Consider the following 14836-nt stretch of genomic DNA (forward strand, 5'->3'; position numbering starts at 1 on the left):
TTCCTTCTTAAGTGCATTCAAAGCTCTCCGCAGCCTTGCCCTCCACCAACTGAGTGGCGCGTCCTCCCACGGAACTTTCCATGCTATTCTATACCAGTCTTACAAGGCAGCCTGTGGTTCCAATCGACTGCGAACTTCACTGTTCATATCTGGCTCGTGCTGGCCTTGGCTCAGCCTCTCCTTCTTGCCTAAGAATGAAACATCCTTTGACTTGAGTTTTTACTCCTTCATTTCATCATAAAATTGAGTTCTTTATTATTTGAATCTTTATCTGGATTAGCCCAAATGTATGGGGCCTTTTATTTATTTGGCTCCAGCAAAGCAACTTTATTTTTTTTATTTTTCTTTTTTAAATTTATTTATCAGAGAGAGAGAGAGAGCAAGTGCACAGGCAGACAGAACGGCAGGCAGAGGCAGAGGGAGAAGCAGGCTCCCTGCCGAGCAAGGAGCCCGATGTGGGACTAGATCCCAGGACGCTGGGATCATGACCCGAGCTGAAGGCAGCTGCTCAACCAACTGAGCCACCCAGGCGTCCCCAGCAAAGCAACTTTAATTAGGAGAACATGGCAATTCAGCAAGAGGCCTGCATGAGATAAAGAATCAACAGTCACAGAAATAGGAGGACAGGCTTGCGAAGCAGAGTGTGAGGAGCGGTTTCCCAGAAGGAACTGCTTGACAGGAGAATTAACAAATTTGAAGAAGTTTCTAAGGGAGGAAATGGGAAAATGATACGTCTCTTTGGAAATCCTTAAAAAATAAGGTCAATTCTTATTCCCCCCCAGGGTGGTTATTCATGATGAACACAGGAAGGTTAAGGGGATGCGTATGGTTTGTTTCTACCCCGTGTTTTTGGACAAAGAAGAAGAACAGAAGCAAGTTTGAAACTTCAGGAAGAGAATCTTAGTATGGCTAGACAGCCCCCAGCAATGACCAGGACCCCTCTGGCGCACAGTGGCTCCTTCCTGCTATGCGCTGAGTCAATGCCAATAGGAATCATTTTCTGTGATTGGAGAGATTGTGTATGTGTGTATTGGGGAGGGGTGTTCTTTTTATGCACAGAGAAGTCTGTATTACTGATTTGAGAACACAGAGTTTTATAGTTTGTGTGAAACTATTTTCAGGTTAATTCTCAATTACACCCTTTGCCTTGGAGGGTCAAGTCTTTTGGTTTCCAGTGAATATTGTGGTTGTACCTGTGGTTACCCACTGACTTCTCATCTGCTTTGCTTATCTGATAACAGGCAAATGGGGAAAGAGCTTTTAATATCCCCCAAAAGGGGAAGATTGGTAATTAGTTATTCACCGCATGGAATCAGGCCAGGTCAATTTACTCCAAGAAAGAAAACAATCTGGATATTGGACTTTGGGGTTCCTTTTACACAAGATTTCGGTAATCCTGGTCTCATCTGGATTACTTTTTGATTTTCTTTTCTTCTGAAAGCCAGGTCCAAACATTACATACTGCAGAAGAGAAAGCAACTTCACCTCCTCAACGCTGTCATTTTTCTGACAGCTCGTAAATTTCAGCCCCACACCCGCCCGGAATCTGCGCGGATCCGCCCAGGGCGTCATCAGCCGGTGCTTGGGCCCCAAGCAGCATTAAGGGGATCCTTGAGAAAAAGCAATAGGTAAAGTAACTGAAAGAGCAGCGTAGAAAGCAAGTCAGAAACTGGCGGGGACTCGAACGGCGAACACAGGAAGGGAGGCGGTGGCGCGGGTCCTGGTGCACTGTGCACTGCAGGGACGGAACTTCTGCAAAAGCTGCCTGCCCGCGTTATCAGCGGCGCGCAGGCCTGTGGTTTTCTCGCTCTCGCAACCCTGCTTTAACTGCCGGTTTATTTTTCGACAAACAGGATGCCTCCATCTGAGGCTGTCAGCATCCCAGGCTCATAGAGAGAAAAGAGGTAGTACAGCCCCACCCTAGAAGCAAGGCGGGAGGTGGGGGGTTGGTGGGGGGGGGTCTGTGTCAAGAAGCTTCCCAGAGCCCCTGGGAGAGCACCAAGAAGGGCGAGGAAGCCGGAGCCAGTGAAACCCCGTTCCCCACCCAACACCTTGTAACTGATTACAGGGCTCCCTCTTTGCAAGAATCTTGGGAGACAGAGAGACCCAATCATGGGTGCGGGGTGCACAGGTTGGAGATTTAGGATAATGCTCCTCAAACTTGAATGTGTATCCCAATCCCCGCCTCGTGGCTTTTGTGAAAATGCAGTCTGATTCAGCAGGTCTGGGCTGGGGCCTGAAATCCTGCACTTCCACCAAGTCTCCAGGCAATGTTGATGTTGCTGGTCTGAAGCCCACATTCTGAATGATAGCAAGGCTTTGAGAGATTCCTGTCCGATCATTCTCCATATATTTCTCTGTATAGCCTACAAGCCTCCAGCACAGGATTCCACATTAGAGCGTATCCTAATGGATGCCCCCAAGTATTTCAGGCAAGCTGTACTTATTCCCGTGGCTCTGGTTTAACACCAGCCGCCTTGCTGGTGGAAAAGGAAACTCCTTTCTGCTCCAGAGGGAATGAAAATTGGAACAAGTTCAGGGATTTTTAACCTCCCAATTGGGAACACCTTCAGGGGCTCAGGAGAGTCTAGGTTACTTTCTGAGCCCAAAGGTGGTGGGGAAGGGGTAGCATGTGACAGATAAATAAAAACTAACACACACCAAAAACCCCCAGGCAGTCAGGGTCTTCCTGGTGAGGAAGACATTTGAATCTCACTGTTAGAATTCCCACATCGCCACAGCTTTTTCATGAGCTGTAGAGTTTGGGGCAACAGTATAGAATTTGGAGCCCATATTTAAGTATTCTAGACCCAACTTGATCTCACACAAACTTTAGAATCCTATAGCATACACTTTGAAATATATGTTTTTGAGTCATATATAATAAGCGGAAAGTATGATCTCAGCTCTGAGACACCAGACTAGAAAAATCCATAGGATGTGAGGAAAAAATCACAAGAAGATGCGCCATCTCAACGAATAAGTCCCTCCAGAGGAGGTACTAGCTGTCAGATATAGGAATAGGTTCTGCTAAATTTTGCCAAACCCTGAAATTTCAGGAAGATTCTGTTTTGACTTCATCAAAACCAGTCAAAGGCTTCCTGTTACCGAGTGTTTCTCAGAGTCCCGCCAAGGTTACAGGGCTTTTAAAATGCAGATTCCTGGGGCCTCCTGAGATACCAGGAGAGGCTCAAGGATCTGCATTTTAACAGACCCTGCAGGGGATTCTTCTGTAGGGCCAAGTTTAGAATCCCCTGGGTAGCAAGTTCAAGTCCAGCCTCCTCGCCTCAGCATTCAAAGATCTGGCTCCAATTTTGCTGCTCGCTAGTGAACTGATGCGGTCTCTTCATTGTCCGTGAGCATCTCTTGAACCAGCTCGACTGGCCACCTCATTCATGTCATCTCCTCTGTTTTTCTCAGCCCTGGATAAGACAACCTCTTCTCGGGGACCTCCTCAGATCGCTGCTTCTCATTCAGCAACCAGTCATCTTCCTGGTTTGTGATGCTTCTTACGTCTACACTGTGCTGTTCAATGACCGTGTTGTTCACTGACTATTTCGCCTGCTTGGGCTTTGCCTCCTTTACTAGACAGTAAGTTCCTCGAGGGCCATCCCATGCCATATCATCTTTGTCTTCTAGGCCATCTTCTATAACACACGGCCATGAGTGTATCAACCATTCAGTACATTTGTGATGGGTCATTGCTAACATGTTTTACACAGTGTGATTAACCAGGCACACTGTAGCTCTGGGATCAGAAGAGACTGGGAAGGGGAACGGGACTGGTGACGGTAGGGTTGAGAACCTGGCTATCTGGTTCATGAAAGACACAGAGAGAGTGGGGGAAAGGGAGTGTGAACCCCTAGCTCATGTGCTTGCCCTATGAAGTGGAGAAAGATTTTCTTTTTGCTAAATATAGTTTCTGCTTTACTTGAAATCCAGATGATCATATCTATGAACCAAAGGATAGATGTTTGTTTTTCACACTCATCCCGCAGTGGTGGATTTCTTGGGGGGCCTCTCCCCACTGTATCCCGTGCTCCAGCTAACTTCCCTCCTTCCTTTTGTGGCAGTTGGTGGTCAGCTGAACAGCCTACTTTGAGCTCAAATTAGAGGAAATTTCATGCATTGCACATAACTAAACAGAATAAAAGCATTGTAGTGTATTAATGATTTAGCAATAAATACACCTCACCTTTAATCCTGACATAGCTAGGATTACTGCTCCTACAACCTTGGCTTTCTTTCCTAGCCTTTCTGAATTCTAAATTCTTATTTTTGTTATCTCTGGGCCTCCGTGTTTTTACTTTCAAACTCAACATCATAATATTTGCTCATAAGGTTTTGGGAGGCAGGTGGGGTAATGTATGGAGACCACCTGGCAACCTAACACACAGTAGGAACCTGTGACCCATAATGCCCTGCCCTGCAGCTCAAGTATGCTTTCTGGAGGAATGCTTTCTTGTGTGTCTGGCTATTCCTTGCCTCAGGCACCTTCACTGCATCTCAATCACTTGCCCACTGTTGCCCTCTAATCCTTAACTTCTCCCTTAAGGGAATCTTTGGACTCAGTAAGAATCCCTTCTGTTTTAGGCACATCCCTGTGGGCCATCTGGTCGCTGTCCTGACTGGTGTGGAGGTGCCCCCAAACACTGCTTCTAGGACTCCTGGCTCCTCCTTATCTTCTCTCCCCAGCCTGTGATCTGGTGTCTCTAAATGCTGTCTCTGGTCTTGTTCTTCATGCTGGTTCTCTTGTCTCTTATCTGTCTTCTTCCTTTTCCTCTGATACTCAAAGTCCTTACTCTAGTCTTCAGAACATCTGTTTAAGGTGATAGCTTCCTCCTCCATATAGTAAAGAGATTCAGATCCTCTTTTATAATATCGATGTGCTTATAGGAGATACCAAACAGTGAAAAATCCTTGGGATCCCCAGACGACCTCTGTGACCATAATTTCTAAGACCATCTAGATCTACCTTTCCATAGGTACTTGTCCTCTGAAGACATGCCTAACTGTCTCTCCAGTTTCAGGGAGGAGGGGCCTCATTTCCAGAAAGTAAAACACCAAGAGGGAATAAAGACAAAAATATATCTCTGCAGCCATAACCCTGATAATACAAGGCTGGATTTCTCAGGTTGTAGCTATTTACATTTGGGGCCTGATCATTCTCTGGTGGGGAGGACTGTCTTGTGTGTTGTAAGGTATGTGGTAGCATTTTTGCCTCAATCTGCTAGATGCCTGCGCACTTCTGTCCCCCCACAAGCTGTGACAACTGAAAATGTGCCCCGGGGCAACCTTACCCCTTGCCTCGCACCCTCTCCATCTAGTTAAGAACCACTGATTCTGATTTAAGATCTCTGAAGGCGATAAGCATGGTGAAGAAAATGGGAAAAGTAATGAGAAAAGGCTAGCCTAAGAAGAAGTTCCTGATATATGGTCTAAATAAATGAAAAAGGGGACTGAATTTGCAGATCCATGGGAAAGGAAGCATGGGAACAAACCTTAAGGAAAAGAAGGAAATTACAAATATAAGAAGGCATTTATTTGGACAGAGAATCCACTAAGGAGTGTTCCTCAATGGAACAAAGGATGAGGGCCAGCCTTGACAGGATCCCTTCTAGGTGCAGACATGGTTGTGGGCAAAGCTGGGTGTGTCCACGTGACTGGGGTTCAGACCTGGCTGAGGGAGATTTAGGTGCAGACAGGCTTTGGGGGAATGGTCAGTGGTGGTCAGGAGCACAAGATACGACAGTTGTTCAATGGATGCAGATGGTCTCCTAGTAGAATGGGGAACACATATATGCAACATCAACTGCCCAGTAGTTCACTGAGGATTGGTGGTCCTTTCATCCACCAATCTCATTTTCCTCTAAATTGAGAGGTATGCAGAAAGCATGCCAGGTGCCCTGGGCTAGCCGTCCAAGGGTCAGTTTGTGTGTCCATTCAGCTCCCTGAGACTTTACTGAAAAAGACAAAACAGAGACCCTACAGACAAATCTTCTGCACGTTATGTACCAAACTTTTTCTGGTTTTCCAGTTGTTCTTTTTTTTTGGACAGGAGACAAATGGTTTCACTTTCCCATAGAAAAGGTCTTTTTGAGTTGCTAACAGAAGAACAGAGGGCATCATTTCTGCTGTTTTTTGTTTGATGTTTTAGAGATAACCCCATGGGAAATGGAGTGGACCTTATTATCTGTCCTATGATTAGAAACTCTCTTGGATATAGGCATTTATTTCTCCATATAGGTACTCATTTTAAAGCACAATCCAGTCAGGGCACCTGGGTGGCACAGTCGAAATTAAACTTCTGACTATTTTGGCTCAGGTCATGATTTCAGGTTGTGATCTCAGGGTCGTAGTATCAAGCCATGCAGTAAGCTCCATGCTCAGCACAGAGTCTGCTTAATATTCTCTCTCCCTCTCCTTCTGCCCTTCCCCCTGCATGCTCTCTCTTTCTAAAATAAATAAATCAATTTTTGTTAAAAAAGTATAAAGCACTTTCTCATGTGCTTCTTCTTGCACACTTGCTCACCTTCCCACAATGGACACCCACCAGACTTTCCAACCCAAAACCATTTGGACAAAGGTGGAAACAACCCTATGTTGCCTGCTTCTGTTTACTCTAATATCCCCACATACACTTTCCTATCCTTAGATAATTATAAGAGTTGGAGGGAGGACCAACTGTGGGTAGAGGCCCTAATTTCTTGCACCTTGCTGTGTTTGTGAGGCTGGAGAGACTACTGCAGCCTCTTTTGTTCATACCATTGGGGTCTCTACACCTCAGCAGCAAGCACAAGACTGAAGGATTTATTGATCTATCTGTTCATATGCCTATCAATGCATCTGTCCATGCATCCTTCCTTTCATCCACCAATCCATCCATCCACCCATCCATCCATCTATCCATCCATACATACATTCACCCACCCATGCATGCATCCATCCATCCATCCATCTATCCATCCATACATACATTCACCCACCCATGCATGCATGCATGCACCCATCCATCCATCCATCCATCCATCCATCCATCCATCCATCCATCTATCCACCCATCCACCAAACATCCATCCATCCATCCAACATTTGGTTAGTGCCCATACCTTGTCAGGTCTTGTAAAAAAAGAGAAAAGGGAGACACGAGATTACTTCTCAAAGAGTTCAGAGTGTCTAGGAGAATACATTTATAAACAGAAAACATTGAATTACACTTTGGTAGGTACAGCACTACATATATGAATGAATAACTAATAGTTGAAACTGGAATGTTCCCTATTGCATGAGATCCCATTGGGCACCCTAGAAGTCTTGGCCATCACTGCATCACTCTGGTAGCCCCATGGCTTTAGGAGGCAAACATAGACTGTGCTCGTCTATGTCTGTGATGAGGATGTGGGGAAGCCTTGCTCTCTGTTCTTCAGCATTCTCCACAGACGCATGTCCCAGGACTTATAATTGCACAGTGACTTCCTTGCACTGAACAAAGGGCCTGCTGAGTGTCTTTAATAAACCTGCTACCAGAAGTCATAGGAGCAATGACAGTGGTGCAGAAGAAGCATTTTCCCAAAGAGGATTTAAAAATTATCTGTAGAAAAGTGACATTGAATGTACTTCAGCATTTCTGAAACTTTTGGCTAAATTTTCAATGATCTCTGGGTCCTTGAAACTACCCTTACCTGGTCTTTTTGATTGCCTTTCTTCTAGATATCAAGAGTCTTCATCAAAGACATGCTGACAAACCCAATATGAAAAAGGAAGAAAATGATTTGTTCAAAATCAGGACTCTGAAGGGCACCCAAGTACTTCAAATAATTTTGAAACAGGGAAGAACTCTTTTCTTGTCAATTCTTCATCCTATTTCTCTTGATGTTTGTGTTTAGAGGACAAGATCATTTATTTTTTTATTTATTACAAAGAACATGAGTGTCCAGGTCATACCCTCTCTAGAAGACCATCTCTTAAGTATGCCCAGTTTAGTGGTTAAGCACTCAAGACCCCAAACCAGATGAGTGGAGAGTCCAGCCAAGCTTCTTCCCAGCTGTGTGAACTTGGATGAGTTTCCTGACCAGTCTGTTCTCAAGTCCCCTCTATGTAAAACAAGGAGACTAACTGTCCCCACCATATAGGTGACAACAGTGATGTGATTTCCTATTTGTTGGCACTTAACCCAGGGCCTTGTCCTTGGGAAATGCTACATAATAGTGCTTGCTCAATAAAATCTGATGTTCCTACAATGCTCTATCATCACTTCCTATGGGATGACTTCCTTCTCCTGAATTTTAATGATGACGTGTGCCAACCACAGCAGTCTGGAGGTGTTGTTCTCAAAGTACCTAATTTTCTCTCCCTTGCCCTAGAAAAACTATTGAAGGTCAGGTTAATAGGCCTGGCTTCTTCTAAAAGTAATCCCAGGCTACCGATTCTTTCTTGTTTGTCCTCAGCAGACTGGAACTGTGGATGCCTTTTATTTTCTACTCTTAATTATGGGGAATATGGCTGAACACCCTAATTTCAAGGCCCCTTCCAAGGGACTGTCAGTTTTTGTGAATAGCCTAAAACAGCTTTGGGAGGTGGGTGGAGCAGAGGTCCAACCAGATGGGGTGGATACAAACACGTTGGAAAGGGTCAGAATTACCGCATCTTTTTATTTCTTTGGACCTGTAAGTAGATGAGGAGCAACAATAGTGCATCGGTTCCCAAGGTTTCTCTGGAGCAGTGGTTCTCAAACAGGGGTGACTTCATCTCTCAGAGGACATCTGACAATGTCTGGAGACATTTTTGATGATCACAACCAGGGGAGAAGAAGCTACTGGCATTGAGTGGGGGCAGTCCAGGGGCTGCTGGTATACGTCCTACAATATACAAGACACTTTTCCTTTGCAAAGAAAGGTCTGATCCCCAGGGTGAGCAGTGGTGAGGTTGAGCAACTCAGCACAGAATTATTGGAAGGCAAATTCTCAGCGTGCCTAGGCCTTTCCCTTACAGCGTCAAAACTGAAGTATCTCAAGCCCCTGCCCTCTCTGCTCACGGGGAGCAGAAGATCACAGTGCAAGGGTGCACACAGCACGGACTCGAGACCCTGAGTCAGACCCGAGCTCCTATAACACACTCCAAACTGTGTCCATTGCCAGCCAGGCCACTGCGTCATAGGATGGGAGGGGGTAAGCCAGAGACATTCAAGCTGGGCTCTACCTCCCGCCAGCACTGTGGCCTGGGCTGCTTTCTTAACCCAGCTTTGCTTCATGCATCTTTTTTATTGTTATGCTATGGGCATTAAGAGCTGTACTTTTCTCCTAAGGTTTTTTTTTTTTTAATTTATTTATTTTAATTAATTAATTTATTTATTTTTATTAAAAGAGTGGATGGTGGCAATGTGCCTGATGCATTGTAAGCACCTGGTGAATGTTGGTTGTCCTTCCCATTAATAAGCAGCGATGAAACTTCATTGTCCCCTGACTCACAAACCCTTCCCCAAAACAGTGCAGTGTGTGAGATCCGACGGAGCCTGGTGGAGGGGCTCTTCCCTCTTCCTCCTGGTCCAGAACCTGTCAAGGGTCCTGCAGGAGGAGCTGCCCAGGCTCATCGGTGATGATGGGCACTGAGGGCCCTTCTTGGCCTTCTGCTCCTTCAGGCTGCGTGGTCTCTAGTAGAACACAGAAGGGACAGATGAGGCTGTTTGAAGCAATGCTATGTGAATGACATGCTTGAGCCTAACTTGACTTGGTCGACGTGGGCAGCTTGGGCCTCACAGGGGGGCCACTGTGCACCTGGGGGCCAGGATTCCCAGAGCTTGGGTGATAGTCAAGTAGAGATCACGGAGGGAAGACAGAGAAGGAAGGAGGAAGGGTAGTGGGGCCGGGCAGGCCAGGCCCTGAGGGGTGTGCATAGGGCCCTAAATAAGCACGCAGGGCCGTTTTCTGAGTCACAAGAATTCCCAAAATATAATCTCTAGTGTGCACCATGGAGTTTTTATTTCCCTGTCAATTGCACACTCTGCATAAGGAAAGCCAACTCATTTGAGGTAATACAGAATCACCTTTCCAAAGGACTTTTATTAGTTTACTGTTTTTTTTTTTTATTGTAGAGAATAATTAGCTTGAGAGCCTTTTAATTTGTTCCCATTAAGATGTTTGCATAGCAGCAATTAGAGCCTGGCGGGCTCTCTGCATTCTCTGTGAGCAGGGGCCTTTCACCGGCTGTGAGCTGGCTTTGGGGGGAAATGTAATTAATTCTTGCGGCCTTTGCCACGTGGAGCCCAAGGAGAAAGGGAAGGAACTTTCTGTGACTCTGTGGGACTGGTCGTAGAAAACTCAGATGAGAAATGCCTTTTATACAAATAAGGTTAAAAAGAAAAAGAAAACCTCAAACCCACCTACTTGAAAACAGGATTTGTAATGATGTCAGAGCACTTTTGAAATTGATAAATGTTTCTGCCGAAGGGTGGAGAGACTGTTCTGAAAGACTCACTAGGGAGTGGGTCTCTTGCTCCGCAACTGGCCCCTGGAGATGTGGACGGTCCTGTTTACAGGAGGGGCAGAAGCCACTTCTTGCTGTCAGAATCAAATCCACAGCTTCCAGGTCAACTTTTTATCTCAACCATAGAAATAACTAGATAGGAATGTTCGCTGGAACCTTCACTGAAAACCCGGGCCAGACTCAGGGTCATGGCAGTGTAGGTTCTGGGGGGCTTCCTAGAGGATTAACTCAGGAGTGAGGCCCCTGGTGACTGGCCAGATCATTCTGTGGGTTCTTCTGTATGTTGGGTCCTGGACATGGACCAAGATGGGGCAAGAGAGGCACCTGAGACACAAATTTAAGGCAGTACCATCTCTCAGAATCATGCCAGAGTGCAGGGACAGCTGGAATCCTGAGAGTGAGCACCTCCCTAAGATGTTCTGAAAAGTGCCTTGCTGCTTCAAGAGAGGGTCACCCCTGCTGGATTCCCAGACTAATAGATGAAGACAACTGGCTGGGAAAAAATACTTAGTGATGGCTTCTCTCCCCGCCTAAACCAGCACTTCACTCTTGTCTTGGGAACAGGTTATCCTGGCTCACCCTCTGGTTTGAGATCACTGGCTTAGAGAAGTGTCTCTTGTGGATTGCCCTGGATCCACATGAACATTTCCCTTGGGGATGGCTCTGATGGGGAGGGGCCGGAAGGGTAAAAGGAGAGAGAGAAGACAGCACTGATACTGACGGGAGGGACTCGCAGGCACTGAGTGTGCCTAGTGTCATGGAAGCAGTCCCAGACCGTGGATGGTACTCCTGGCCACCTGAGGTTCAACCTCCCTCTACCCTCAATGCACACAGTGTCAGCTGCTGTCCAGGGGCCCTGACCAGTCTCTAACCAAATCACCTATCAAACCAAGAGGATGGTGACTTTCCTGTGGACAGACCGTGGGCTCTGCAGTGAACACTTCCATTTGTTCCTGGCTCCCGCATTTACTAGCAGCATCTCACCTCAAGCAAGTTGTCTAACTTCTGCATGCCACACTTCCCTCAATAAAACCGGATTAGTCACAAGAATTCCTACTCCTAGGTTTGTGCGAAGAATTTAATGAGGTAACACAAGAAAATGCTTGGCACCATGCCCTGCTGGTACATAGCTTATGCTCAATAAATTCCAGCTTGACTCCGATCAGTTTAACTCTGGTGAGCTCAGCCCTCAGCCGAAAAGCACTACCATCATTTCTGCGCTGCTCCATGGCGAGGGAAGTTGGCCCAGTCGGTCATCTCAGCACGTGCTTGGCTCTTGGCGCAGCCGCAAGGCTGTGTTCTGGGCTTAGCAGAGGTGACTTCCCTGCCCTTGCCTGTGGCATTTCTCAGGGTTACTTTTTACCTGCTGACTTATTTTATGTGTCCACTGTTTCATGTATTTTATCTCAAATCCTCTTGCCAACCATGCAAAGTAGGGATCATTGTACCCACTTGACAGATGAGAGACTCGGGCTTTGCAGGTTTAGGGGAATGGCTTCAATTCACACAGGTGGTAAGTGCTGGTGACAGTAGAAACCAACCCCCGGATCCCAACCCCCTGGACTCCCTGCCCTCCCTCTCCGTGCATGACCCACACCCTCTAGTCAGGCCTGTCTTTCTGGTCTCCCTATCAAAGACAGCTCATAGAAAAGGACCTCATGGTGAAACACACAGGATTCCTTCTGGAATGAAGTTTATGCTGAAACGTGAGTTGAAGCTTCCAGGTGAAGAAAGGTTTGCTTGTGGAAGCTGAGTCCCAGTTAACAAGATAAGAAATCTGCAGGTTATCTGGAAACTTACCGTGTCATATTGAGGTATTATTGGAGAGGGAGGAAAAAGCATTGCAACTTGCACTTTCAGGTGTCTCTTATTTCAATGTCTATTTTTAGGATGTGTTTTATGATGCATAGGCCATAATTACATCAGTATAGTAGGGCAGGCATGTCGTTTGTAAGTAAATAACTATGCTTAGGTTTTGAGGCATGCTAATTAAATTTTATTTGTATGTCACATGATCAAAAGGGTTTGGAAATGACTCTCGATTTCAGAAGTTCCTGTACCACCTACAAAAAGCTTTGTCCAGTTCAGTCCATCATGGGGAGAAATCCCACTGGGTTCTTTAAGGCATACAGATTTTTTATGCTAGGCGCTACAAGTGTTTGTGTGCACGTGCGTGCGTGTGTGCACATGAAAGCGAGAGAGAAGGTTCGAGAGAGGAAAAGCTTTTATTTTTCTTGAGAGAGACTACTTGAGAGTCCAAGTGCTTTGAATCGGGAGTGCTGGGAGGACCTATAACCTCGATGGGAGCTGTAGCCTGGGTTCAAATCCTATGGGAAGACAGCATTCTCCCAATTCCTAGGGGTTCCTTAGAGATCTGGAGGCTGGCAGCCCGGCCCAAGCCTCCTCTCACCCCTCTGCGTGAACACGCAGTTCCTTTGGTTGTTCAGATTTCAAATAGACTCTCATTCAAACCAACCTGGTTAACCCTAAAATTGCTTAATGGGGTGGCGGGCATGTGGTGGGTAGCTGAGCTACGGCATTGCCGGGTTTATCGGGTAAAAGAGAACATCCAAACCACAGGGCGGGTGAGAACCTCCAAATCACACCAGGGCAGAGGAGGCTCTTCCGCCGGCAGCCTTGTTCCTAAGCTTCTGCCTGGCTCCATCTAAGTGGCCCTGTTTAATGTTCCCCCGCAATGAAAGGGATTTAGCCTATAAATGGCTGTGGTGTCTGACCAATGAAAAGAGTAATTAAGGAAGATCAGGAGAGCTGTCTGCTAATCATGGAGACGCCCAGGTGGAATCTGCCACCTATGATCACTCCATATGTACTTTATATATTATGCATTATATGTTATATACTATGTATCATATGTCAGACAAACAGTTGTATTGCGAGAGTTATACAATTAAGCAGTTTCAAATGCCGACTGAAACTATATAGAGATATCTCTATAGAACTATATAACACATAACCTCGAAAGCATCATACGGGACCCTGTCTCATGGTACATTTGTTATTTAAACAGATTAATCCACCCCTCTGATACAATGATCTCTTTGTTTTGAACTTAACCCAGAGGGAAGTGGGAAGTGTATGGGAGGCATAGCTTCTTTTTTTAAAATGTGAAGCAATGATGTAGGATGATTGACAGCTGAACAGAATGTCCATTGTTGGCATTTGTACCTCTTTACATGACCCCACCCCCTTCACAGTCTTAAACTTTGTTTAAGGTTGTTTAATAATTGTTCCTCTGCTCTAGAACTTTGGGAGTCAGAGCCATTCTGATCTTTATAAACAAACAGTAGTTTCAATAATAATGACCTTGGCGCTTGAGTTTCTGTTCACACCTGCCACGGCCTATGTGACTTCATTTTCCCCCATCCCCACCACATTATGTGCGCCAGCCTGTAAAGGGCTGGGACAGGAGAGAAGCCTCCCAAAGTCTACAGCTCTTTTTCCTTCCTCACAGGTCCTCCAGACCCTTGGATGGGTTTTATACATATACGCAGTTTCAGATTTTTACAAATTATGCCCGTGCAAAGTGGATGAGTGTCAGGTCCAGCTGTGACTGCTGGGGAGGGGGATGGGGCTGCACAGAATCTGCCTGCACATGGCATGAAATGAGGGGTTTGGTGCCCAGAGTTCAAGGGCAGCAGAAGCTATGTGATAAAGGACAGCAAACCGCAGTTGGCATTAAAACTACTCCCAGAGGGGGAAAAAAATGGCCCCCAAACCAATGTATTTCAGTTTACCTCCATTCCCTTTCACACATTTTGAGGCTAACATAAAAAATAACCATTGAAGGATATGCAAGCTAAAATTTTTTGCACAGCAGAAGGAAACTGCTTCTACCTTGAACAATGAGAAAGCTGTTCTGACAACTTGTTCCTCGCCCCTGAGAAGGCTCGCCCCAGGGTGGCCCATGACCACAGAGGAGCATACAGTGGGTTTAGGATTCTAAGTGACTTGTTGGCTCTTTTAAACACACCCCTATCTGGCAAACTGACTCGCGCAAGAGCTTCTAGACATTTCTTTGAGCTCTAATAATGAAAAAAGAATGTCTGAAATCCTATACATTTTCAGGAGAACTTAAGTTGTGCTCAGGACATGGTAGCTCTCAAGGAGAGGGAGAGACAGGTCTGCTTTTGGAGCTCTCAGGCTGTATCGATTTGTCACTCCTCTTACGGTTTCATTCGCCACCAGAGACCAGGAAATGTTCTTTTTAGAACTCAGAGTCTCCGTGGAGGACATCCCAAACACCAGGAGTAAGAGCTGGGTAGCTAGCGAGAAAGGTGAAGTCCAAAGTGCAAAATGTTGGAACCATACAATTCTTATTTCAATGGACTAGCTT

General features: G+C 45.9%; 1 protein-coding gene across 7 annotated transcripts in view; it reads right to left on the minus strand.

Annotated features, from left to right (window-relative positions):
- RUNX1 (RUNX family transcription factor 1) overlaps window positions 1-14836 on the minus strand; it is a 263627-nt gene that overhangs the window by 223942 nt on the left and 24849 nt on the right. The gene's annotated exons all lie outside the window — the stretch shown is intronic.

The sequence above is a fragment of the Mustela erminea genome, chromosome 1 (assembly GCF_009829155.1).
Source record: "Mustela erminea isolate mMusErm1 chromosome 1, mMusErm1.Pri, whole genome shotgun sequence".
In the NCBI taxonomy this organism is placed as follows: Eukaryota; Metazoa; Chordata; class Mammalia; order Carnivora; family Mustelidae; genus Mustela; species Mustela erminea.